The sequence below is a fragment of the Pagrus pagrus genome, assembly GCF_965226575.1.
Source record: "Pagrus pagrus genome assembly, chromosome: 24".
Lineage (NCBI taxonomy): Eukaryota > Metazoa > Chordata > Actinopteri > Spariformes > Sparidae > Pagrus > Pagrus pagrus.
In genome coordinates this window covers 20581233-20596237 of record NC_140206.1, presented here as the reverse complement: position 1 = coordinate 20596237, position 15005 = coordinate 20581233, and the positions used below count along the sequence as shown (strand labels likewise).

Below are 15005 nucleotides of genomic sequence, written 5' to 3'. Positions count from 1 at the left end.
ATGTGTATTTGTGAGTGTTAAGATGTGTGTGTGTTTGTGTGTTGCATGTGACAGATGTTGCATGTTAAAATAAGCTCACTGTACATATGAAAATGTTGCATGGGCCAACATATCAGTGAGGAGAAATATGCCGTTATGGTATGTTGGTATGTGAGAGTGTGATGCCGCGTGTGTGTGTGTGTGTGTGTGTGTGTGTTTCGGCACGTGAATGCAAATCCCTGCGAGGTTCTTCCTCTTCCTTCCCCCTGCAGCTTCCTTTCATCCTGATGTTTTCTTGTCTCATCTCCATCTGGTTTTAGCTCTATATTCATCCAGCAAGGGATGACCCCACCCCTCCCCCACCCATCACACAGTGCTATTTTTAGTTCCTCAGTGGAGGATGCACTACTGCTTTTGCTGTATGTACTTACGTACAGCAAAAGCACACGTGTGTGTGTGTGTGTGTGTGTGTGTGTGTGTATCTGTAAGGGGCTGACAAGAAGGTAGAGTTTTATGTGCATACGAAGTGTAATTTTTGACTTTCATATTTATATTTGTAGGAACACATGTCCATCGCCTCTGCATTCCATTGAGGTTCTGTCCTTGCATTAATTACTCCTCTCATCTGCAAGCTGACTGTTTTCAGGAAAGACACACCATGAAGTTTCTCACCTCTTCACCTGACTTGTTTTGCTTTCAATGAAACCGTCAGATGGATGGTTCACAGGAGAACCCCCTTTCTTCATTTACAACTTTGAATAACCATTTGTCCCTTGTTTCCCTCAAAACAGATGAACTCCTCTCTCTCTCAGGTCAATCTGAGTTCAGCATAGATTCGTCTACTTTCTTCACATCAGGAGGGACAGAGAAACTGTTTCGTGACAAGGATGCGTTGATATCAAATGTCTTTGCAATTGCAAATTAGGTAACAACGTCTGATGTCTCTCTCTCTCTCTCTCTCTCTCTCCCTCTCTGACTTCTAATCCACAAACACACTCTGGAAACCTCTTCCTTGTTGTTCTAATCCTCCTGTGTCTGTGTGTAATTTATGAAGCATCAGGTTTTCACTATCTGTGTGACATTCCAATCTATAATGGTTTCTGCACTCGTCCAGATTTCAAACCTGTTCTAATTAACCATTATACCAGGATCTTCCCTTCTTAATTTTAACAAATTGGGAAACAGTAAAAGAAGTTCATATAACTGATTTTTTTTAGCATTTCTCTGCGATGAAGTTTGGCTGAGAACAAGTTTGTGTGTTTAATGTGCCTTGTGTTCAGTGGAACCACAGCACCTCCTGACGGTGAGTCCTGGTACAATTGGACAGCCTGTGAAAGAATTTTTTTTTTTAATATGTTCGTTTTTTTTAATGTCTCTGATATGTCCTTTTAAACAAGTATTAAGCTAGAACTATAAGAAATATGTATAAGTGATCAATTCTACTGTATATTCAAGTGTGTTTTATGTTTTGATCCAGTTTTAATTCCTTTTGAATGTTCAGTGATTTTCATATTATTTCATTGTTAGACAACGTCCACCTAGTTAGCCACGGTTAAGTTTCGGGAAAGGTGAAGCACGATCTTGAAACATTAAAAACTATAGTTTAAGTTGAATTAATTTTTGTGAGTTAAGACTTATAATATCGTCTAAAGTGTGAACGCTGTCAGCCTGCCCCTTAGTCCCGCCTGCCACTCGGGACAACAAAACTAAGAGACACCGCTCTCACTAGGCTCTTATTCTTGTAAAGGTCTTACTCTTGAAACTCTCTTCTTTTAACTCTTTCGTTCAACTCTTTACTTTACTCTACTTTGCGACACGCTCCAAAGCAGTCTCCGCAGAATTGACCACGTGTTGATTTTTCTCATTTTTATAATTTGCGGTGTTGACTCACTTTCTTTAAGTGCTTTCGCTTTTGTTAAGTGCTAACAGAACAAAGTTCTGCTTTGATTTTTTTTATATACTGTTAAGTATCACAACCTGATTCAGAGAAAGTGAATTTAAATAAATTAATCTTGTATTGAGTAACAACGGAAGATCCGCCCGGCCAGCATTTCATCCTCTCGTTATTTTATTCAAGAAAGTTGAATTACTTTAGGAATCAGATGCTTAAGAGCCACCACTCGAAGCAAGAAGAAAGACATCTTTATTAAGACCACCATCATTAGTAAAGACTTGCAGTAGCCTTCTGCTTCAACAAACCGTGCGAGCCGTTTGCAACAACAGAAAGACTTCCTGCCTCCAACGCTCACAAGGGGTGCCATTCTGCTGGGCAGCGGACCGAGATCATCATCAGCTGAGTGCTGGACGAGTTGCGCTCTTCTTCCGACATCAGAACGAGGGCGTCACTAGGGCTGGGTATCAACCTTCAGTACTTTCTGAGCACCGAGCATCAACAACTGACCAAGCATTCGGTGCCAATTTTCAGTGCTTGACTGCTCATTTTATATACACTCAACCAGGAGAAATACCCGTTTCTTCCGTTCAACCAATCCAAAATGTAATAAAGCCTCTGATTGTCTCATTAAGTTATCTATCTATCTATCTATCTATCTATCTATCTATCTATCTATCTATCTATCTATCTGCCTAGCCTTAGCCTAGGCAGGGATGGAGCGGACTTGAGCAGCACGTGCACGGAGTGCTTCTCAGTGCGTGTGCTGTTCGAACGGTGAGGATTTGGTGTGGATCGATTTGTGAAACAATAATGTTGCAGAAACGTTCAAAAGTGTGGCTGTACTTTACTAGAGAGGGGGCGGCACCTGCTTATGCACGGTGTAAACCTAAGAGCGGAAAGTTGCCATGTGTGGAGAAACACGTCACCAACTATAGAAGTTAGCCCAAGGCCAGGTAATGTTGCACCAGCTGCCGCATCCATGGTCTCCACCACCCCAGACCCAAGCTCATCTACCGCGATTGACAAGGTTGTTGGGCTTCGGGAGGCATCGTCGCCCTCAGGTAATTAGTTTCTTGGTTCAGCTCACATTACGTTGTTAGATGTATAGCTAGAGAGCTACTAACAACTTAGCATGGTAGCTGTGGATTCTGTCATGCTACCTAGCTCTCAGTAGGAGTGTCCAAATTCAGGGGCTGCATCCTTCGAAGGACCCAGCCTTTGTGGACTCCGAAGGCTGGGTCCTTCGGAGAGTCCTTCGACGGCTGCATCAACCGTTTGGAGCATTTCCTGGTTGCGTCACCAGATTTTCCCGCCCCTTACCCTTACGTCACGATTTCTGCTGCCCAGGACCGCGAAAGACAGAAAAGAAAGTAGGAAGAGAAAGAAGAAAGAAGAAAGATGCTTGAAATTGAAGTTTTGGTTTTGGTTTTCTTCCTTATCTTCCTGATGTTGGAGGAAGAGGAGATGCGGCTCCATCGGCGCCGTCGGCGGCTGGTGTATCTCCGATTGAGAGGGGAACGTGGAGAGGTAAACCTGTTATTTGAACCCACAGTAATGTTATCATTATAATCATTATTAGCTAGCTAACAGTTAGGGGTCATTAACATACCAATACATTACGTTAATGCTAGACATGTATAACTGTAGAACGGCACATATGGTTAATGCCTTATAACATTGACAATTGATTAATAGTTAAAGAACCCTGACCTTAATTTAATATTAAAATATTTTGTCATGAATCATCAAATTGAGGAGCCTAGATAGACTGATAAGTGGATTGATAATCAGATTCATCATTATCTACCAAAGCTCTAAAATGAACTAGAATTATATTGTTAACTAAAATTATGTAGCTATTGTCTTATTAACCATTTTTCTTCTCCTGTTCTGCCCTTCCTTTCCCAATCCAGACCAGACCCCTGTACTGCAGGATCAACCTGGCTGTTCCCGTCCTTGACAGGTTTTTCGAGGACGGGGACACCAGGCAGGATTTCCGGCAGAGCAGAGAGTCCCTGGCAGTGCTGCTGAACCTTCTTAAACAGGATCGAAGACATGGATGGGGTGCCACAATAGAGACCTTGGTATTCCTCTTCTGGCTGGCGAGTGGGGCATCATACAGGGTGGTCTCAAGGGTGTTTGGGATGCCTCGCTCCACCGTCCACTAGATCGTCCACCGAGTTACTGGGGAGGTGGTGGCCATTCGCCACAAGGTCATCCGCCTCTGGCACAGCCCACTGCACAGGCAGGCTATCTACCCTCCTCCAGGGCACTTCATCCTCGCAGATGGCAGGTACCCGTGCCTCCAACATCCCCTCCCCCTCATCACTCCCTACAAGCGGCCTGTACAAGGTGTGGGCCCCCAGCGCTTTAATGTCCATCATTCCAGGGCACGCTCTATCATTGAGCGTGCCTTTGGAATGATAAAGACCAGGTTAAGGTCCATCTTCCTGCAAGCGCTGGAGGTGCACCAAACCTTTGTGCCTCAGGTACATCATAACTCAACAGGATTCTTTTTTTTTTTTTTGAGTACTAAAGCAGGGTAAATCAAAATTAATTAATACTTTTTTTCATTTCAGGTCATAACAGCTTGTGCCGTCCTGCACAACATCTGCCTGGGGGTAGGTGACATCATGCCCCCAGAGGATGAGCAAGCAGGACGACATGCCGGAGGATGAGGGTGAGGGGATGTTGGAGGCAGCCAGTGGTGCTCCATGGCGGGACCAGCTGTCTGCGGAGGTGTCTGCCCTGGAGAAGGTGATCCCTGACCACGACTATCTTCAGTTGGTAAGTAAAATAATCTTATAGGCATTATTCCAATTTAAAGTGTTTGGTAGATTGTTGTGTTCATCGTAATCAGTCAATCATTATTATATTATGATCACATTATGAAATCATAATTCTTTCCTCTTTCTTAAAAAATTCTTGGTGGCATGGCAGCCGTCGAACGAGTCAGCCCTGCAAACCCTGTTGATGGACGATGTGGTGGACAGTGGAGACTACACCCCCAAACACCCTGAGTACCACCCCAGATGATGTCCCACTGACACCAGGTCTTTATTGTGGCATCACATCCAGCCCAGCAGCACTGCCAGGGACTCCTGCTCAATGAGGAGATTTTTTTGGAACGATTGAACTTTATTTTTCTTTTGATCCTTTTTTTTCTCTAAAAAAAAAAACTAACCTAAAAACAGCACAACACAAGCCTGTCTGTGTGCCACACTGCTCCGGCTCCTTCATGGTCAGTCCTGTCGAAGAGGAGGTTATGGTTATGTATGTGTTATGTTATGTATGTGTTATGTATGTGTTATATATGTTATAAAAGAGGCCCTTTCACCCAAAATGATTTATTTGTTGGCCAGTGCTGATTAACATTTAATGTTTTTATGTTGCATAAAAGTTTCAAATCTATCAAATGTGTACATTAATTTGTGTAAACATTGACTGAATAACAAAAATATTTAGCATGTTGAAGGTGCAATATGGAACAGAAACTGAAAGAAGAAAGGTTTGATGTTTTAAAAACCTTGTGAATACTAAATCGAATAGACAACATGTGAAAAGTGACAATATTTAATTAATTAAATAAATAACAAACAATGATTGCAATGAACAATTAACTAACAATTAACTATTAACTAACTAACAATGAACAATTAACTAATTATAAACAATTAATTAGAACTATTTAACAAACTGAACAAAATAAATGAACAGCAAGAAAATCAGCGCTCCACCATCCGCTCCAGGAGGGAGAACAACCAGTCCATCCTCTCTCTGCTCTCTCGCTCCCTCCTCTCCTCTGCCTCCCTCTGCAACCTCATGTCCTCCCTAATGAGGTCCAGCAGGTCATCCTCCCTCTTCCTCTTTCTCTGCCCTGGCTGTCGCTGCTCCTCCTCCTCCTCCTCCTCCTCCTCCTCGTTCTCCTCTTGGACAACCGCTGCACTCGGCCCTGGTGTGTCCTCAGGCATTGACGAAATCAATACAGGGGGGGCAATGGATGGCCTCTGTCCCAAAATTTCGTCCATGAGGACAAACCAGGGCCAAGTGGCACCGGTTGGCTTCCCGCTGACCCCCTCTCCACTTGCTGGATATTTGCAATCCTAAGGCAGTGGAAATCAATCATGTCAGCAATTTTCAGCAAAGTATTTTTTTAATTGTATGGGTAAAACAAATAAAATGTAGTTTCCACATCATCATTCACACCTGCACCTACCTTATATATTTTTTTAGGTTATCCCATTTCTTTTTTGCCTGCAGGGGCTCGACCTTCCCCTGCAGGCTAATTTTTTCTAGAATTGTTCTAAACACAGAGAAGCAAAAGAAAAGGTAAACACAGGATCACATTACCACAGGGATGCAAAGATTTACAAAAAAGTGACATCAGAACACTGACAAATGGGCTATTTATTATTGCCTTACCTCCATCCAACAGCGGCGGAGTGTTTGGCCCCTGTAAATAAATGGTTGTTTTGGCCTCTGACCCTTATAAACGTCTCTGTTTGTAAAACACGTGTTATGTAATGTCAACAGACAAAAGGGTTCTGATATAGCAAAAATATAATAATTATTGTTATAATGATGATGATGATGATAATCCTAAACTTAGCTCTTTATTCAATCCAAACGTTCAACTAGACTTTACAGTTTTTCAGTTTGGAAATAAAGCAGGGATCACAGCCTAATCTAAATTTGTTCATCTTGGTCCATTTATGTACATGAAGTCTCGTCACAATAAGATATGAGTCAACCTCTGAACAGCTGAACATTTTGAAAGTGAAGGCTTTTAAGGCTTTACTTCAAACGGCATAATGCTAATTTATGCCGTATGCTAATGCATTACCAGCGTCACGTATTTGAACTGAAAGTTAAAATTTGGAGGTTTTCCAAGTCCCCTGAAGTTTAACATATCTGGCGTTGGATGTTCAAATGAGTAAAAACCGAATACTTACATTTATATGTCAAATCTGCGCCACTTGATGTCGCCATTGTTCAAATTTTCCCTCTTCTTTTTCGGGACTGAGCAGCGGCGCGCAAAGGATCTTGGGATATGGGAGGCCGCGAAGGATAGTAGCGGTCCGTCCTCCAAAAAGCAGGAGAAGCAGGCTGCATTTGTGGGCTGCATTTGGAGGAGCCTTCGAATTTGGACAGCCTTCGCGCAGCGTTGTGACGTAATTGGCCTTCAAATCTGCACTTCGAAGGATGCAGCCCCTGAATTTGGACACAGCTACTGTTTATGTTAAAGTGGATTCTCTCGTGCTAGCTTAGCTAGCTAACATTAGCTGTCACTGTTTATAGTGGTGGTGTCTGTGTTTCATGAATAATGATCATTGCAGAGTAGATGTCTGCAGTTTATATTTGTATTAATGTACTGTGTTTCTGTGTACAACCATTTCTATGTGAAAGGGGCATGCACAAGTTACACAGGAGGAGGAGGAGGAGGAAGAGGACGCTGGTGATGAAGATGGGTCTTCTGGTGAAGAGAGTGCAGCAGCTGCAAACTGATATTCTTACTTTATTAGCACAATAAGCCTAATACTTGATGAATGATGAGTCTTTTGTTTATATATTCAGCTCCCACAAAAGAGGCTATTTGAGGATGAAGACCGGGCCCTGACAGAAAGCATGGTGGACAGCAGCACAAGTGCCATCACCCCCAGTGAGAACATCAAGAGAGAAATGGATTTGTACAGAAGCCTCCCTGCTGTACTATCTTCAGTGGACCCAGTGACATGGTGGTGGGAAGAGAGGGACCTGATGCCAGTGATCGCAAACATTGCCCCTAAATATCTGTGTGTACAGGCATCCTCTACACCATCCGAGCATGTTTTCCACAGCTGGAGATACCATAAGCACCGAGCATGCATCTATTTCACCTGAGAAAGTAGACATGCTTCTCTTTTTAAAAAAGAATTCTTAAGTCTGCTTTTTTCTTAGTCCACAGACCATCACTTCCTCCCAAAGGGTAGTTTAATGTTAATGTTCTTGCAAAGTTGGTCTATCAGCAGTTCACAAATTTACCAACACATGGTGGGGCTTTTAGTCTCTTAATCTTGTTTATTATTTAAATCACTTGTTTTTAATTTTGTACTGTATTTTATTTATACAACCTTTTGTGAGCCATCCGCCAGGAGGCCAGTTTTTGGTGACAGGTTTTTCATTTTATATTGTATTTTATTTATACTGAATTGTATTTAAACAGAGTTCTTAATACAGCTGTTTGAGTTAAGATAACATTAAACACAACACTGAAGCATTTGAGAAGTTTTGGCTTATTTTGCTGAATGAAAAAAAAAAAAAAATGTTTATTGAAATTTGTTTAACACTCATCCAAGTAAGGTATCAGAAAAAAAAGTACTGTTTTGGTATCAGTATTAAGTCCCAGGTATCAGTATCGGCCCGGCACTGCAAACACGCAATCGAGCTACGAACTCCGGAGGAAAGACCCAAAGTTGTGGACGTCCCAACTCTCCAGACAAAGTAGGCTAAGCACCTGGCATACTGCTGGATTCACATGCATGAAAGAGTTGGTGCCTTTTTGGCTTCTGATTCACATCTTTTAGCTTATGAGAAATTCGATTAGGGTCTTGTTACTATTAAAATTACTCTCGTAATATTTCAGTGCTTCCCCGACCTCAATTTCACCATCAGCACATGTTCATATAATCCCATTACCTTAATCATTACAGTCTCCACATTTTCTGTTATCATTGTTGTTTGTTTAAATCACCATTTCATTTATTTACCCCGATTTATCTAGTTAATAAACATATTTAACCGTATGTCGTTGTCTGTGCAGGTTTGTTTTTAATGTGGAGATGGAAACTGTGTAGAAATCACTGCTTCATTTATGAGATTGAATACATTGATTTAAAATTGATTATAATTGTTACAAGTTAACTTTGTTTAGTCGAATTTGATTAATTCCCTCTGGATTATTCAAATAGACAAATCATCAAAGGTGGTGCCCCATTTACAAGTGCTTTATTAATCGCCAGTGATTAATAAATTACAATTATTATTAGTGTATCTCCTACATATTATATATATGTATATATACATATATTAAAAAAAGCATAAATATGAATATATATATATATTCATATTTATGCTTTTTTAGCTAAAAATTTTAAAGAAATCTACACAGATGAATATCAAACTTGAGTTTTCTTCTGTACTTAAAAAACTTAAAACCAGGATTTTTAGGAAACAGTCAGTTAGTTCTGTTTTCACTTACCTAAAACCAACTTCCTGATGATCTTAAATGCACCCTAACTTTATTAAGGCCCAAGCACTGATAGTGCGAAGGCCATATTGTATCTGTAAGGATTCTTATTAGGGCCCGAGTACTGACCAGTGCGAGCCCCTATTGAATCTGCAAGGATTCTTATTATTATTCATCCACCTCTTTTTTTTTCTTTTCTCAAAGATATTTTTATTGAGTTTTTACACAAATATGAGGTACAGGTATAAAATGTGTACAGGGAGTTTATAAAGTGCACAGTCAACACATAGGTCGAGAGAGATGATCCTGTACATCCACAGTAGGTCGAAAAAACATAACAACACAGAACAAGAGCACAAAACAAGGAACCTTATCTAGTCCCCCTCTCCATCCCCTCCCCCCCACACGTCATTACCTAGCCACACTCATACATAAAGAGGAAAAATAAAATAAACAGGACAAATAGACCAATTGTGCTTAATTCCTGGAGTGGTACAGGTAACAGCTGGAAGTCGGGGTTAACTCTAAGAAAGTAATAAAATAAAGTAAAACAAGATAAAGAAGTAAATATATAAATATACATTATGAAAATGGGCCAAAAGCAGGCATCAGAGAGAGGGCCAATTTGTACACTTGGTATTGCTGACATAGAAACAGAAAACAAAATGTGAGTGAGGGGTCAAGTCCCTAGCTAGTTTGAGAATTATGAAAGTATTCGAGAAAAGGTCCCCACACTTTTTGAAACTTTTCTTTGGAATTACGGATTGAGTAATGTATTTTTTCAAGGTTTAAACAAGACATGACATCTCTCAACCACTGAGCGTGGGTGGGCGGGGCAGCATCCCTCCACATAAGCAATATTGCGAGCCTGGCCAAGAAGCGAAAGACAGAGTTCGTTGTTTAGCTGGGGTCAGGCGCACATTGACCTCACCCGTGGTTCCAAAAAGAGCGACCAGAGGGTTGGGTTCTATGTCCAAATTGACAATTAGGGATAAGGTTTGGAAAACTTCCCTCCAGTACCTCTCAAGGCTAGGACATGTCCAAAACATGTGGATAAGTGAAGCCTCTTCTCTCTTACATTTGTCGCAACAGGGATCCACATCTGGGTAAAAACGAGATAATTTGGTTTTGGATATATGGGTCCTGTGTACAACTTTAAACTGCAACAAGCAGTGACGGGCACAAAGAGAGGTTGAGTTAATCAATTTAAAAATTGTGTCCCAAATTTCCTCTGACAAAGATAGATTCAGATCTTGCTCCCATGCGATTTTAATGTTGTTGAGTGGTGCCTGCCTTATGCCTAGCAGTTTATTATAGATAATGGAGATCAAACCCCTGCGAGATGGCTGTAAATTAAGAAGTGCATCAGCAATGTTCACATCAGGTGTCTGAGGGAAGCTTGGTATCTGACAGCGAAGAAAGTGTTTTATTTGTAGATACCTGAAAAAGTGAGACTTTGGGAGATTGAACTTCTCAGTTAGTTGCTCAAATGATACAAAACTATTATCCATGAAAAGATCCCTGAAACGCTCAATACCCAATCTCCGCCATTCCTGGAATGCTGGGTCCAGTAAGGAAGGTTGAAAAAGATGATTGGCAGAAATGGGACTTGAGAGACAGAAATCGGAAAAACCAAAGTGTCTCCTGAACTGAGCCCACACCCTCAACATGTACCGGACAACTGGATTCTCTATTGGTTTATTTGGTGGAAGAGGAAGTTTAGATCCAAGAAGTGCTGGAACTGAAAAGTTTTTAGCAGAACCCAACTCCATTGCCACCCATGAAGGGCAGTCAGATCGATTGTGAAAATATGACCAAAACACAAGACAGCGAATGTTAGCTGCCCAATAATAAAAACGAAAATTAGGCAGCGCCATACCCCCCCCCCCCCCTTTAGGCCTTTGGAGATGGACCTTATTTAGCCGAGGGCGCTTTCCTTTCCATATATAGGATGATATAACAGAATCTAATGTGTCAAAAAATGATTTAAAAATGAAGGTCGGTACTGATTGGAAGACATACAAAAATTTAGGAAGAATATTCATTTTGATAGAATTAATTTGGCCGACCAAGGACGTAGAAAGGGGCGACCACTGCGTCAGGCACCATCTTGTGTGGTCTAGTAAAGTAAGAAAGTTTTCTTTGAAAAGAAACTTGTGTTTTTTTGTAACTGTAATACCAGGGTAAGTGAATTTGTTTTCCACAATCCTGAAAGGGAAGTTGGAGTAGTCTGGCGTTGGTGTCCCCTCACTGACAGGGAAAAGTTCAGATTTATTCAAGTTTAATTTGTATCCTGAGAACTGGCTAAAATCATTCAGTAGTGACAGCATGGCGGGTAGAGAGATATCTGGACGTGAGATAAAACTTAACAAGTCGTCTGCATATAGAGCCACCTTATGTTCTACTCCATTCCTCCATATACCAGAAATATTCTCGCAACTGCGGATTGCTATCGCCAATGGCTCTATGGCCAGGTCAAATAATAGAGGGCTTAGAGGACACCCTTGTCGGGTTCCCCGATAAAGGTTAAAGGGTTGTGACAGCTGAGAGTTGGTAAGGACCGAAGCAGTGGGGCTTGAATACAGTAATTTTATCCAGGTGATAAAATTCGGACCGAAACCAAATGTTTTTAAAGTCTCAAATAAATATGCCCACTCTATCCGGTCAAACGCTTTCTCGGCGTCTAAGGACACATTCAGGAGTTTCATCAGAGGGGAGATATAAAATGTCAAATAGCCGACGTATGTTGAAATAGGAGTATCGATTTTTAACAAAGCCAGTTTGGTCTTCAGATATGACGGACGGTAAAATATTCTCCAATCTTCGGGCCAAAACTTTGGCCAGAATTTTAACATCAACATTTAATAGAGAGGTTGGCCTATATGAAGAACACTCCGTCGGATCCTTGTCTTTCTTTGCAATAAGGGTGATACAAGCTTCATAGAATGATGTTGGAAGTTTACTCTGCTTGAATGAGTCAGACAGCACTGTGCTTAGCTGTGACGAAAGTAGTGAGGAAAATGTCTTAAAGAATTCTGCGGGAAACCCGTCGGGTCCCGGGGATTTTCCTGACTGCAGCGAGAAAATAGCTGCATCTATCTAGTCTTTCGTTGTGGGTTCATCTAATCTAATTTTACTGTTGGGGGGGGGGGAGCGTGGGAATATTTCGTCGATTCAAAAAATTATCCATTAATATAGCATTGTTTGAAAATTCAGAGGTGAAGAGTTGGGAGTAGTAACTCCTGAATGTGTCATTTATCCTTGCATGATCCGAAGTAGCCCTACCATCCTCCATTTTGATATTCGTAATATGACCCTTTGCTTTGAGTCCTCTCAGCTGATTAGCTAACAATTTCCCAGATTTTTCACCGTGGATATAGAACAAACTCTTACTCCTCGAGAGTTGCCGTTCAACAAGATAAGTTGAGGCCAGATCAAATTTGGTTTGAAGCTCCACTCGCGTTTTATATAGGTCAGGGTTTTTAACTTGAGCATATTGTTTATCTATTTCCTTGATTTGATCAGCTAATTCTAATCGTTCTTGGTGGGCCTTTTTTTTCATACCTGCAGTGTAGGAAATAATTTGCCCTCTAAGGTATGCCTTAAGAGTATCCCAAACTACTAGACTGGATGTATCCGGGGAGGTATTCGTCTGAAAGAAGAAGGATATATGTTCTTTCATAAAGTTCACAAAATCATTGTCTGAGAGGAGCGTTGAATTAAAGCGCCAGTGTTTTTTAACTTGAGGAAGGTCAGGCAGTGCCAAAGATAGCACAACAGGAGCATGATATGATATCACTATGCCCTGGTAAGTACAGGAGCGTGCCAATGGTATCAGTTCATTATCAATGAAAAAGTAGTCAATCCTAGTAAAAGTATGATGAACGTGCGAGAAGAAGGAGTACTCTCTCTTATTTGGATGGAGGGAACGCCATACATCAGAGACACCGAAATCGGATAGAAAGGACTGAATGAATGAGGCAGACCTACTAATTGAGTCAGGGTTGGGAGAAGAACGGTCCAGCACGGAATCTAACCAACAATTGAAATCCCCACCAAGTACGAGAGAGTATGAGCTCAAATCCGGGAGAGAAGAAAAAAAGCGTTCCAAAAAAAACCACATCGTCGACATTTGGGGCATAAACATTGGCGAGTACCATCATTGTATTGTATAATTTCCCTGAGACAATGATAAAACGACCGTTAGTATCCGATATAACATTGTGATGCACAAAGGGGATGTTTTGATCAACGAGGATTGAAACCCCCCTGGCCTTTGCCTGGAATGAGGAATGGAAGTGCTGCCCCGCCCACCGCGACATCAGGCGGGTGCTCTCAGAACCTCGAATGTGTGTCTCTTGCAAAAAAACAAATGCTGGTTTAATTTGTTTTATATGTGAAAATACCCTCCTCCTTTTAACAGGGTGGTTTAAACCCTTGACATTCCAACTAACAAAGTTTAACGATCTATCCACTGTCTCCGACTGAAAATGCAGAATGATAAATACAAATGATGTCAAAACTCCAGGAACATAAAGGACATAACAAATCAAGAATGAGCTGTACATGGCTTGTGTAGGTTAATAAGCTAGTACTGGCATAGGAAAAGCCACCCCATACCCACCCACCCCACAACAAGACAGCTGCCAAAGAAAATAGCAGCAAGCTCTTCAAAACACACATTATTTACCCCCCAAAACAATCTTCCTGTCACTTACACCCAATATCTTCAGCTCCTTATTCTAGTGTTAGAATGCACTCAACACTCCTAGGACCACATTTGAACTATTCTAGGAGTACGAACATGAGAAAAAAAACAAAAACAAAAACACTCCTTTTAAAATATCTTATGTACCGTTAACACTATAAAGTCATATAGCAAAATAGAAAAAGAAATATGCTGCTTCAAAGGATTAGCATAGACTCTGGCGGGTTTTCCTCACACTGGCATGTAGCAGTTCACTAAGTTGAAGGCTGGGGGATATACTCACATACCTACAGCCAGGATGAGTGTGATGTCAATGGTAGAGTAAACTGTTCCATACCAGCCGTGGTCTGATCACAGAAATCGTATACAGCAGTGGCCAGAGTAAAGGATAGCATGTTAGCGGTTGTAAACAGTCAGGCGTAGTCATTAAGCAGTCGTTTACGGTGGAAGAGATGGAGAAGGAAGGCCATCGATGTACTTCCGCACCTCATCGGTCGATCGTAGCCACTTCTTGTCTCCGTCGGGAAGTGTCATGCAGAGCCGTGCGGGATATAGGAGAGAGGGTTTGAGCCCTCGTTGTAGAGATCCGCCATGACCTCTCTGTACTCGGCTCGCTGGCTCAAAACTTCGGGGCTGTAGTCTTCGACAACTCGAACTTGCTTTACTCCAGCTTCCCTCTACGGCGGGCCTCGCGGATCAGGAGATCCTTGACCTGGTAGCGGTGCAGACGGAGAATGACCAGGCGCGGTCTCTGCCCGGGGGCCGGTTTTGCTGTTAGCGAACAATGGGCTCTGTCAATCTCGGGTGGAGATGGGAGCGTTTCCTTTCCAAAAACCTCGCACAGTAAATCGGAGAAAAAAGCTGTAGGTTGCCCACCTTCAATAGACTCCGCTAGGCCCAGGATGCGGATGTTTTGTCTTCTGCTGCGACCCTCCAAGTCAATGACTTTAGCCGTTAGCTTGGAGTTGCTTTCCCGTAGGCTAGAGCAGACATTTTCCAGCTCACCGACACGCTGGCTCAGGTCCTCCGCGGCGAGCTCGAGAGACGAAAGGCGCTGGCCATGCTCGTCAACCGTGGAGCGGACCTGGTCGAATTTGTTTTCCAGCTGGTTGAAAGAAGTTTTTTAAGTCGTCTGCTAGCGCCTGCCTGTGCTGGTCAAGTAGCTCAGAAATAGTCTCCATGGTCAAGCTAGTGGCTTT

General features: G+C 41.9%; 1 protein-coding gene across 1 annotated transcript in view; it reads right to left on the bottom strand.

The window, feature by feature from the left end:
- Positions 1 to 15005, bottom strand: part of LOC311253003 (voltage-gated delayed rectifier potassium channel KCNH8-like) — a 146749-nt gene that overhangs the window by 14195 nt on the left and 117549 nt on the right. The window lies entirely within an intron of this gene.